Below are 12,180 nucleotides of genomic sequence, written 5' to 3' on the forward strand. Positions count from 1 at the left end.
TTTCAATTTGGTTTGCTAATATCTTGTTCAGGATTTTTACATTGGTGTTCATCAGGGGATATTGGCCTGCAATTTTCTTTATTTTGTTTTGCTTGCTCTTTCTTTCTTCTTTCTTTCTTTCTTTCTTTCTTTCTTTCTTTCTTTCTTTCTTTCATTCATTCATTCATTTATTTGGTGTCTTTATCTACTTTTGTTACCAGGGTAATGCTGATCTCATAGAATGAGTTTAGAAGCATCACTTCCTCTTGAACTTTTTAAAATAGTTTAAGAAGCATATGCATTAAATCTTTCAAAGTTTAAAACTTACCTATGAAGCCATCTGGTCCTGGACTTTGGGGAGTTTTTGGATTGATGATTCAATTTCATTACTAATCATTCTATTCCAATTTTCTGTTGTTTATTCAGTCTTGAAAGATTGTATGTTTCTAGGAATTATTCACTTTTGGGTTGTCTCATTGGTTGACATATCATTGTAGTAATATCTTACTACCCTGTGCATTTCTGTGGTATCAGTTTTGACTTTTTTATATTTCTTATTTTATTTGGAACCTCCCTTATTTTGATGAGTTTGGGTAAAAGTTTGTTCATTTTGTTTTCAGAAAAAAAGCAGCTTTTAGTTTCAATGATCTTTTCAATTTTTGTCCTTTATTTCTGCTCTGATCTTTACTTTTTTCTACTAACTTTGGATTTTGTTACTTCTGATTTCAGTCTTCAATTTATTGAGACAGATTTTGTGGCCTAACATGTGATCTGTCCTGGAGAATGCCCGGTGTGCACTTGAAAGAATGTGTTGTGTGTTGTTCTTAGATGGAATGCTCTGTATATATTAAATCTATCTAGTCTGCTGTGTCATTTAAGGCTGCTGTTTTGTTTTTTTGTTTTGTTTTTATTTATTTATTTTTTACAGATTTTTCTGCCTGGATGATCATTACTTCCATTAATGAAAGTGGAGTGTTTAAAGTCCCCTTACTATTTTATACTGTCCATTTCTCTTTATAGCAATATTTTCTTTATGTATTTAGATGCCCCAGTGTTGTGTATATAGATAATTATCTATATGTTAAATCTTCTAGGATTGATTTATCATTAGGTAATGCCCTTTTTTGTTTCTTGGTAGTATTTGTTTTAAAGTCTATTCTGTCATGTGTATTACTGTCTCAGCTTTTTTTTGTTTGTTTCTTTTTCTATTGCTTTATCTTCTTTCTGTATGTGTCTTTATATCTGAAGTGAGTCTCTTGTAAGCAGCATATAAATGAGTCTTTTTAAAATTCAACCGCCCTATGTTTTTTGAGGGGAGCATTTAGTCCATTTCCATTTAAAGTAGTTATTAATAGATACATACTTATTGCCATTTTGTTGCGTTCTGATTGTTTTTGTAGTTATGTTTCTTTCCTGTTCTCTTCCCTTAGAATTTGGTGATTTAGTGTTCTATCTATATTCCTTTATTTATATTTTTGTGTGTGTATATCTATTACCGGTATATTTGGTTTGTGGTCATTATGAGGTTTATATATAATATCCTATATATAGCAGTCTATTTTAGGTTGATGGTTGTGTAAGTCCAAGTGCATTTTAAAAGCACCACATTTTTATTCCCCCTCCCTCCACCATGGTTTATATTTTTGATATCCTGTTTTAGATGTTATTTTGTTATTTTGTGTATCACTTAACTAATTGCCATAGGTCTAAATGATTTTTACTACTTTTGTTTTCTAACCTTCATAGTAGCTTTGTTCGTGATTGGTCTACTATATTTAACATATGCTCATCTTTACTAGTGATACTTCTTTTTTTCATAATTTTCTAATATCTAATTATGATCTTTTTTTTCCTGTTTAAAGGAGTATATTTAACATTTGTTGAGGCTGAATTGGCGTTGATGAAATTGTAGCTTTTCTTTGAGAAACTCTTTCATCCCTCCATTTAATTCTGATAACCTTGACAGATTTAGTACCTTTGGTTGACAGTTTTCTTTCTTGTGCTCTTGCTCTCTGGCACTTTGCACCTTTTCTTGAAAATAAGAAATTATTATTTCAGAGAGCAAGCAGGGGAAGGGACAGAGGTATAAGCAGGCTCCTCACTCAGTGGGGAGCATGATTTGATCCCAGGAGCCTGAGATCATGACCTGAGCTGAAGTCAGACACTTGACTAAGTCACCCAGGTGGCCCACTACTTTGCACTTTTTTTTAAGATTTTTTAAAAATTTATTTATTCACGATAGACATAGAGAGAGAGAGGCAGAGATACAGGCAGAGATACAGGCAGAGGGAGAAGTAGGCTCCATGCGGGGAGCCTGACGCAGGACTCAAACCCAGGACTCCAAGGATCGTGCCCTGGGCCAAAGGCAGGCGCCAAACTGCTGAGCCACCCAGGGATCCCCTACTTTGTACTTTTAATATATCCTACCACTCTCTTCTGGCCTGTAAACTTTCTGCTAAAATATCACCTGAGAATCTTATGGTAGTTCCCTTGTATATTATAACTAGTTTTTTTCTTGGTTGCTTTTAATATTTTCTCTTTAACTATTGGCACATTGATTATAATGTGCCTTGCTATAGGTCTCTTTTGGGTTCATCTTATTTTGGACTCTGCTTTCTAGGCTTGGGTGTCTGTTTCCTTCATCAGGTTATGGAATTTTTAAAAAGATTTTACTTATTTGAGAGCAAGAGAGTGTGAGGGAGCACAAGCAGGGGAGAGAGAGAGGGAGAAGCAAACTCCCTACTGAGCAGGGAGCCTAATGTCGGGCTCAATCCCAAGACCCTAGGATCATGACGTGAGCCAAAAGCAGATGCTTAACTGCTGATGACTGAGCCACCCAGGTGCCCTAGGTAAGGGAATTTTTCAGCTATTTTTTCAGATAGGCTTTTAACCCCTTGCTATTTTTCTTCCCTTTTTGAAACCTCTATAAATTTAATGTTATGTTATCCAGAGTTCCCTTAAAATACCCTCATAAAAGTTTTTAGCTGTTCTTATAGCTTTTAGCTTATTTGTTGATTTCTGCTGTTGCCTTGAAGATTGCCAATCTGATCTGCTATTGATTCCCTCTAGGACATTGTATAGTTATTGTATTTTATAGCCCTTACTGGTTCTTTTTTATATTTTCTGTCTTTGTTGAAGTTCTCACTATATTGGTACATTCTTGAGTTCATTGAGCATCTTTATGACCATTACTTTGAACTATTTATATGGTATGCCCATCTCCATTTCATTTTGTTCTTTTCTTAGATTTTTCTTTTATTCTTTTATTTGGGCATATTCCTCATTGTGCCTAATTCTCTTTCTGTGATTTAGGGAGATAAATTAGATGCCCCAGGCTTGAAGGACTGGCTTTATGCAGAAGGTATCCTATGGGGCCCAGTAGTACAAATCCACCTGCTTACCTGAGCCAGGACCTCAGGATTGTCCCCTGTGTGACCTGTGTACACTCTTCTATTGTGGCTGGTTCATGATTGATAGGGAATCTGGTATGCAGAGCTGTTTTCTGGCATGGCTGTCTGCAAGGTCTAGCCATAACTGTGGCCATGCTTGTGAGCAGAACTGACAACTGGCCCATCTAGCTGAGAGACCTGGCTGAAACTATGTAGGCATACTGAACAGCTTGCCATGAGATGTGGCTGTGACTTTGATAGGTGTTTTATAGTGTGGTGCTGGCTCCGCAGGATGATGGTGCTTGGGATGGGCTTTGGTGGCAGCTAAGGCTATCTACCAGGAGCACTAGAGTGGGGAGCCACTTAGGAGGGTCTCTGGTTCTGGTTGAGGATGCCTGCCAAGAGTGCTGGGGAAGGGGGCTGCTTGGAAGGGGCTTTGGTGCTGGGTAAATGGTGCTAGCACAGTAGATGGCAAGTGTCAAAAATGTTGCTCACCAGTGCTAGGCCAGCTAGATAAAAGGGGAGTGGGGCGGAAGAAGATGCCTGCCAGTGCTTCTGTCCCTGAAGATTATTCCAACATATCACTATCCTGGCATATACCCTAAAATTAGTCAATGGATCTTCTTCAGATGTATCCAAGGTACTTTTCAAAATGCTGCCTGTGTACTGGGACTCAGAGCAAGTGGAATTGTATGCACATTTCATAAGAGTGGAGTCTCCATTTCCTACTGCCTTCTAGCTCTCCTGAACAAAATCTCAACTGGTTTTCAAGATAGACTTTATAGATGTTTGCCTTACAGTGCCTCTCCAGAGGGCCTTGAAGACCAATTTAGACCTTGGGACTCTTCTTCTTCAGGGAGGCCCTCGTCCTTGTGTGTTGTCACACCAGAGGTGTGGGTCCTAGCAAAACTGTCTTTGCCTCTTCTACTCATCTCAATGTGGCTTTTTCTTTATATCCTTAATTGGTTTGAATCAATTCCTCTAGAATTTGTTCTCAGAGATGGTTCTACATGTCATTGTAGGTTATGTCCCTGTGAGCTCAGGATCCCCCCACACAATCTTGATTTTTTTTTTTTTTGTCCATTTTTAAATTGATTGCTTTTTGCTATTGAGTTGTAGGAGTTCTTTATAAAGTTTGGGTATTAACCCTTATTGTATACATTGTTTGCAAATATTTCCACATAGGTTTTCTTTTCATTTTGTTTGTAGTTTCTTTTTGATGTGCAAAAGTTTTTAGTTTGATATACTTGTACTTTTTGTTATTTTGTTACTTGTGCTCTGGGTGTCCTATCCAAAAAAAGCCTTTTAGACCAGTGTCCAGAAGATTTTTTTCTTCAGTTTTCTTTTAGTTTTATGGGTTTTGAGTTCACATTTAAGTCTTTAATCCATTTTGAGTTTATTTTTTTGTGGGTGCTTTAAGATAGTGGTCTAGTTTCATTGTTTTAGATGCAAATATCCCATTTTCCCAGCACCATTTATTGAAGAGACTCTTTTCTCCATTAAGTACTCTTGGCTTTCTTCTTATATATTGTCAACTAATATTTACCATATATGCATGGGTTTATTCCTGGGCTTTTGATTCTGTTCTATTAGTCTATTTGTCTGTTTTTATGCTACCACTATACTATTTTGATTACTCTAGCTTTATAATAGTAGCCTGAAATCATCTTTCTCAGGATTGTGTTGGTTATTTGGGGTCTTTTATGGTTACGTATGATTTTGGTTGTTTTTTATACTTCTGAAAAAAAATCTTAAAAGCAGCTAGAGCGTAAAAGACATTAGGAAACCCCAATCAAAGAAATGTTCAAGGAAGTATTTTAGGAAACAGCAAAATCATACCAGAGAGAAATAGAAATCTACACAAAAGGAATGAAGAGTGATGGAAATATTGACTACATGGGAAACATGTAAGATGTTGCCTCTGCATATAAAATCTTTAAATCTATTAGGGAAATAAAACATCTTGGTTAACCAATTTATAACTCAACAAAGTTGTACTAATTTATCATTAAAATAACATATTCAGAGAATGTATTTTATTTTTTTTCTCTGAAATGTCAGTTTTATTCCTCTGGCTAAGAGATCCAGAGATAACTTGAGGTTTACATTTTTTTTTTTTTTTTAAATAGTTCTTCCATCAAGAGTTTAGGTGCCTCCATTGCGGTAATAAGCTGATAGCAAATTATTTGACTCTTATAAAGCCTTAATTTTGTGTATGTGTGTGACACATATTCATGAAAAAATCCATATAAGTGAAAGGAACTCGCATGACACAGAAATAAGCACTTAAGTTTTTGACACATATACACATATGTGTATATGTACCCACGATTTGAGATTTAATCCTACATATGTGAGCTGATACTAAATATACTGCTTTGCAGCCTGTTATGTTTTACTTTGCAACATAGAATGAATATAATTTCATGCATATGTGTGTGAAACTTTCCAATTGAAAAACTCTCAAAGAATGTGTCAAAATACAGTATCTGATGAGATTCTGATAATGAGGAAACTCCCTAAGATATAATTTCACCAGATGATTAAAAGTAAAATGAAAGTCAAAGATAAACCAGAAAATACTAACAGAAAGAAAGCAAGAGCCAGATTTTAATATCAGACCAAGAAAAAAAAAAATTCAAAGCCTAAAGCACACAGGATAAGGATGACTGCATGAATGTCTTTGTTTCTACTGCATCATCACAAACTTATTTCTTTTTTCTCTTCACTAAGCCTTTCTAACTCCTCTCTACCTCTTATCATTTCTTCAGCTCAAATGCCTCATGAGAATGTCCTCTTATAACCCCTGATCAGATCTGGTCAGCCCTCTTAAGAATTCCTTCTGATTCTGAGCTTACACCTTCTTTGGAAGGTTGAGAATTTCTTTCTGCCTCCTGTGGTACCTCTTCCAAAGGGCAGTCTCCCTCAGCTTTGAGCATATTCTGTGGTTTTCCTTCATTTTCTTCAAAAGACTTTTGCATGTTGTGTATTTTTCTGTTATTTCGTTTGAATAAATTAATCCTGTAGCGATCCAGGGGATTTTTCCTCCCTCATCCTTCACTTGATTTATGTCATGTACAAAAGATCAAGAGTCCTGAAAGGATCTAGGGCACTTTTCTTTTTCTCCAGCACTATGGAGCTCAAGAATGTATTGTATTAATCCATGATCTAAAAGACATGTAATGGAATTAGACTAGACCTTATTTTCTCTCTTTTAATAACTTAATTTCACAGAAATCTCTCAAAAGTATCTTGGCTTTCATATACCACAATAATGGTTTATAATGCTGTCCCTTGGTTCTCAATATTAATTAGTATCTAATAGTTTTTATAGTAGATAAGCATTAAACTCAACATATTTCTCCTCTACTCACCTTTCCATTGCTGTATATTTCACATTTTAATTAAAATAGTTCTCACTTATGTTTATCATGATATGAATATAGTTTTTACTACAAACCCAAGAGAATTCTATTAAGTTTATTTACTTGAACATCTTTCATTTTACTTAGAATTATCAATTGCTTTATTCATTCATTTGCTTAAACTTTTATGTCCCAATCATTTCTTCCCTATAGGTACCATTATACCTATAAGACAACTATCAGTATTATTGGTCCTGGGCTTATTGCTCTGGAACCCTGGTCCATCACTTTTCCTAGGATTTCCATTGGCAACCATCCTAGGAATTCCCTTTACTCTCATATGCTGCCTGGATTCGATCTCTTTTAGGAATTAGTTCTTTGTAATCATGGAGATCAATAACTTCCTGAGAAGGAATCCATATGACAGTCACTTTTTAAAATTTTTTTTTGGGGGGGTGGGGGGCAGTGGGAAGGAGGGAATATATTCATATTTGGAAATGTTTTTGTCTGTAGTAACTTTTGTTTCCCCTAAAGTTCTTGAATTGATTTATTTTCCACAAATTTTGTTCCTTTCTGTGGAATTGTTTTAACTTGAGAGTGGACATGTAGGATTGGTCTCTAAATTTATCTTTTTGTTGCCCTTTTCTTCCTGTTCTGACTTCTGGGAAATTTTTCTCACCTATATTTCTCAACACATTAACTGAATAGCTTTTAAGAGGCATTGCCTACTTTTGTGGCTGTAGAAGTAGATTGAGTAAGCAGTCTGATAGTTCAATAGTTCATATTAGGATTTTATTTAACTTTGCTGTTTTTATCTCATGCTCACTATTTTCCTGGAGTTTTGGAGTCCATACCTCTCAGATTTAATCTCTCATGAGAATAAACCTTGTGTCTCCTTCCTGAAACAGTGACAGTTTAACTGTGTATGGTGGTGAATGGGACCTATTGTATTCAGATAGTAAATCATCCTCTTGCTTTCAGCTCCTTTCTCTTGGCATAGTCCTTGCTGCCCTTCCGCACTCCTGCTCCCAACACTTTTCAGTCTGGAATCTGTGAAGCATTCTTCAGAATAAGTTTACTGTCCACTTTAGGTTCTTTCATGTTGCTTCCTTGATTCTGAAGGTTTTGTTTTTATTTTTTAAATATATATATATATTTTTATTCATGAGAGACACAGAGAAAGAGGCAGAGACACAGACAGAAGGAGAAGTAGGCTCCCTGCAGGGAGCCTGGGACCCTGGGATCACACCCTGAGCCAAAGGCAGACATTCAACCACTGAGCCACCCAGGCATCCCTATTCTGAAGTTTTTATATATTTTAATCTTTTATTATCACCTATGTGACAAAAAGGAGAAGAGATACATGCTTTTGGATGATTCATTTTTAAACATAAGTTTAATGTATCGTAAAGCCCCCACATGGGTAAGGAATAGTAAGTTTTAAATTAAACACCCCCTACTACAAACAACAAAAGACACTTCTATCAGTTTGTGATGAAAATTCAAAGGGAAGAAAATCATACTATTTCAGAAATCATGGAAATCTGAACTATGGCAGTGATAGGATTAGGTAGAAGAGTGTGAATATGAGAGGGATTTAGGAGATGGTTCAACCAAATTTAGTGACAAGCTGAATTGGAGGTGAATGGAATGAATAGAATAGAAAGTTGAGGGTGACTTCAGAGCTTTGACTTCATGACCGGATAGAAGCCATTACTATCCTTTTCTCAAAGAGAATGCAGGAATAAGATTAGCAGAACAATAGTTTACTTCTATTTTAAAATTTACTGAATATGAGATGCCTGGGGCTCACCCAAGTAGCGATGATCACCAAGTAGATACTTTGTTCTTAAATGCAATAATGACAGCAAGTACTAGGTACTAGGTACTTCATGATATAGTTGTAATGAGCTATAATAATTCTATTTGTTGATATAGCAGTATTTTCAGATCCCTTGGCTCAGCAGATATAAGTAATGTAGTGAATCCATCTCAGAATCATTTGCCTTCATTTGAAATGAGAAAGAATTATAAGACCTCTGAGATTCATGTTTATAGCATTAGGAGATAATATATAGAGAGCAGAATCTGAAGCCTAGAATTTGGGTTTATCAGAGTGGATAATTTCCTTTCTTATAAAAATGAATTATTACTGGTCCTCCAATCATCTGGAAGTGAATAAATATTAAAACAAGAACTCTGAATACCCCCCTAGGACCACCTAAACTCTTCTAACCTCTAAATATATCAAGTAAAAATATTTTCAGGTTTGCTGCTGATGTGTTTAAGATTTGAAAGCTTAACAGAATGGCTTGTGATGGGCTTGCTTAGAAGAAAAGTAGCATGTAAGCATCTTGTTGCACATCCTTTTTCTCTTATTTTCTTTAGTTTCAGCAAAAAAGTCATCCTTTTATCCTTTCAAATAAAGTTATTCTTTGCTGTTTTATATGTCTTCATATATTTTTACCCAACAAATTTGTTTTTCCAGTCATTCTTTTCTTCCATTCATCCTCTGACAAGACATTTTATAGATAACCACCATATGACTCAGGGTTAGTCTGGCCAGAATATCAAATCAGCATGTGTATTGTTGGTTTGCAACCCTCTTGGGAGCTATCCCAATTTGGAATTGGCCCCTGTACTCAGGGCAGGGGAGATTAAAGATAGAGACAGGCCATTCCAGGTTGGTAGGTGAGAGTTGTCTTGTGTTTATTCAGATTTCATTAGCACATCACTATCTCAAAATTATGACCTTGGAGTAGCCTCTGGGAGCAGGAAAGGTAAGTGGAATCCACACTCTAAGGACAGGGAAGAATGTGAGGGGCCTCTAAATGCCCTTGTCCAGTTCACAGGTGAGACAGCTTTCATGTCTTTTTAATGACATTCCCCAACATGTGTTTAATGGCAATTAGAGCAGTGAAAGTTGAATCAAGGGTGATACTGACAGTAGCAGGCAAGACAGAAAAGACAGAAAAAGCGTTTTCCTTGCTTTTTTTCATCATAAATGTTACTATACTGTATAATGAAAGATACTTTAAGAATGATGTTGCAGGGATCCCTGGGTGGCGCAGCGGTTTAGCGCCTGCCTTTGGCCCAGGGTGCGATCCTGGAGACCCGGGATCGAATCCCATATTGGGCTCCTGGTGCATGGAGCCTGCTTCTCCCTCTGCCTATGTCTCCGCCTCTCTCTCTCTCTCTCTCTCTCTCAATGTGTGACTATCATAAATAAATAAAAATTTTAAAAAAAAGAATGATGTTGCATTCCTAGAAAAATGAATTCTCCGTAGCAGCTTCACAGATTAGTAGACATAGAAATCAATTGACCATGTTGAAATTAGTTTTTTAATAAACAATATCAAAGTTAGCCAATCTATTACTAAAATACTTATTTTCATTGATAGAAAATTGACTATTTTTATTTTCTTTGTTTTATATATTTCCCATATCAATTAAATGCCAACCCATGTTCTGACTTCCTGATTTTTTTTCAAATATTAATTTGTTTTAGAGGGGGGGAGAGAGAGAGAGAGAGAGAGAGAATGAATGAGTAGGACTAGGGGCAGAAGGAAAGAATCGCAGACTCCACTCTTAAGCATGGAGCCCAACGTGGGTCACCATCCCACAACCCTGAGATCATGCCTCAGCTGAAATCAAGAGTTGGACGATTAACCTATTGAGCTACCCAGGCATCCAACTTTTTTATTTTACTTTTTTTTTTGAAATAGCAGTCATTGAATAGAATAAGGCTGAAAAGGACTATCTGGTACAAGGATAGGGGGTAGGTTATAACAAAAGAGAACTTGTATTTTAAATGATAATCATTCAAATAACAATATAAACCTTTCCAAATCGGTTAAACCCAGTTTCTGACACACTTGCCATACTTTCATGTATGGCTTGATATATACAAGTATGTGCCAGGCATGGAGTTAGAATGTAGAGTTGGTTATAAAGATAATCACTGGTTCCCATTTTTGAAGGAGCTCACAATCTGCAGAGAGGTAATAAAATAAGGCAGTCTTTAAAATTTATGGTATTAATCTGACTTTGGAACCCACTGATAACTAGAAGAGAATTGGCTTTCAATGGCACTGCTCTCCTACAGAATGAGAACTCAGCTATTAGTTTAAAGGGTATTAGACTGATATACAACACTTATGGAAGTACTTTTCTCAAACTTCTATATTAAATAGCGTTATTCCCATTACTTTCAAGTGCTTTTGCCATCTACTTTTAAGGAAACGTGAGAATTGTTTAGACCATCTCTTAAGGCCTCTTTATTTTCATTCTAGAATTACATAAAAAGAGCAATGCATAATTTGAAATGAAACTTCTCATTAGAAGATTTGAATTGAATCTTGAGAGGATTGAAATTTTAATCTTTTATACTGAGATACTGAGAACTAGTATAAGCAAAAGAAAGAATGATGTTTCTGTGACTCTGTGTGCTCTACTACACTTTATAAAACAGTAAAACATACTTCAGAAAATTTTTTCAAGAGTATTTTGGTTTTGATTCTGTAAAAAGTTTTTGAAGTTTTTCTGTTAGTTCTACAAAAAAATGTTTTTAAATCTTTTAAAATCTCAATGTAGGTAAAGAAAAAAATAGTATGTAGTAGATGTGATGTCAAGTTTCAAATTTCCTCTCCCAACCCCCAAAGAGTATAGATTTTCCTCCAAAACTGGGTAAGAATTATTGATGATCAAAGGAGAGGGGCTTGTCTTTCACTTACTTGTAACTTGATGTTTCTCTCCATTTCTATTATTTTGACTAAAGACTAGGGGCAATAGATTAAAGCTGTAAAAATATATGGTTATTTGGATTTCTCTCCATGGTTTGACTCCGTGATTACAGGAGAAGAGTCTACAATTGGGAATATTACAAAGTCAAGCAACTCTGTAGACAGCAGATTCAGAAGAGGAAGCAAATTCAGAAGAGGAAGCATTCCATGTGGCTGTTTGATACTGGGGTGGTTTACTTTTATATATTTGGCTGGGAGGAAATCTGATATATGGAATGAGAGAGTCAGAACCTGGCATGGGTCCAGACTTTCAGTTCATTTCCTGTCTTTTCCACCTGTTTATGGGGCTACCCCAACCACCTTTTCTGTCTTCTGTACCCCTGCATTGACAGATGTTTCCTAGGATTAGAAATCTTTTCCGTATATTGCTGTCTCAGCCTCCAACTAAAGGTTTACAAAATTGAGAGTTAAAAATATCAACTTCTTTGCCAGGGGAGACAAAATTTTTACAAACTATATACTCTGACTAATAATTTTATAATTAATCTCCATTCAGAATTCTCCAGATCCCCTTAGCTCTGTGTATACAGACACTCCTTGGTAAGAGGTAGAACCATGAGATAATGTGGATTGTAACTCGCAGGGGTGGGGATGGAAATACTATGGGTGAGTATTCCCTCTCCTGCCAAATCTGTTCAGACAGAT

The 12,180-nt window shown here is 36.0% G+C and overlaps 1 protein-coding gene and 1 pseudogene across 1 annotated transcript in view; one reads left to right on the forward strand and one right to left on the reverse strand.

The window, feature by feature from the left end:
• UNC13C (unc-13 homolog C) overlaps window positions 1-12,180 on the forward strand; it is a 540,818-nt gene that overhangs the window by 82,146 nt on the left and 446,492 nt on the right. The window lies entirely within an intron of this gene.
• On the reverse strand, window positions 6,007-6,349 carry LOC112675501 (transcription elongation factor A protein-like 8; annotated as a pseudogene).

The sequence above is a fragment of the Canis lupus genome, chromosome 30 (assembly GCF_003254725.2).
Source record: "Canis lupus dingo isolate Sandy chromosome 30, ASM325472v2, whole genome shotgun sequence".
NCBI classification, from domain to species: domain Eukaryota; kingdom Metazoa; phylum Chordata; class Mammalia; order Carnivora; family Canidae; genus Canis; species Canis lupus.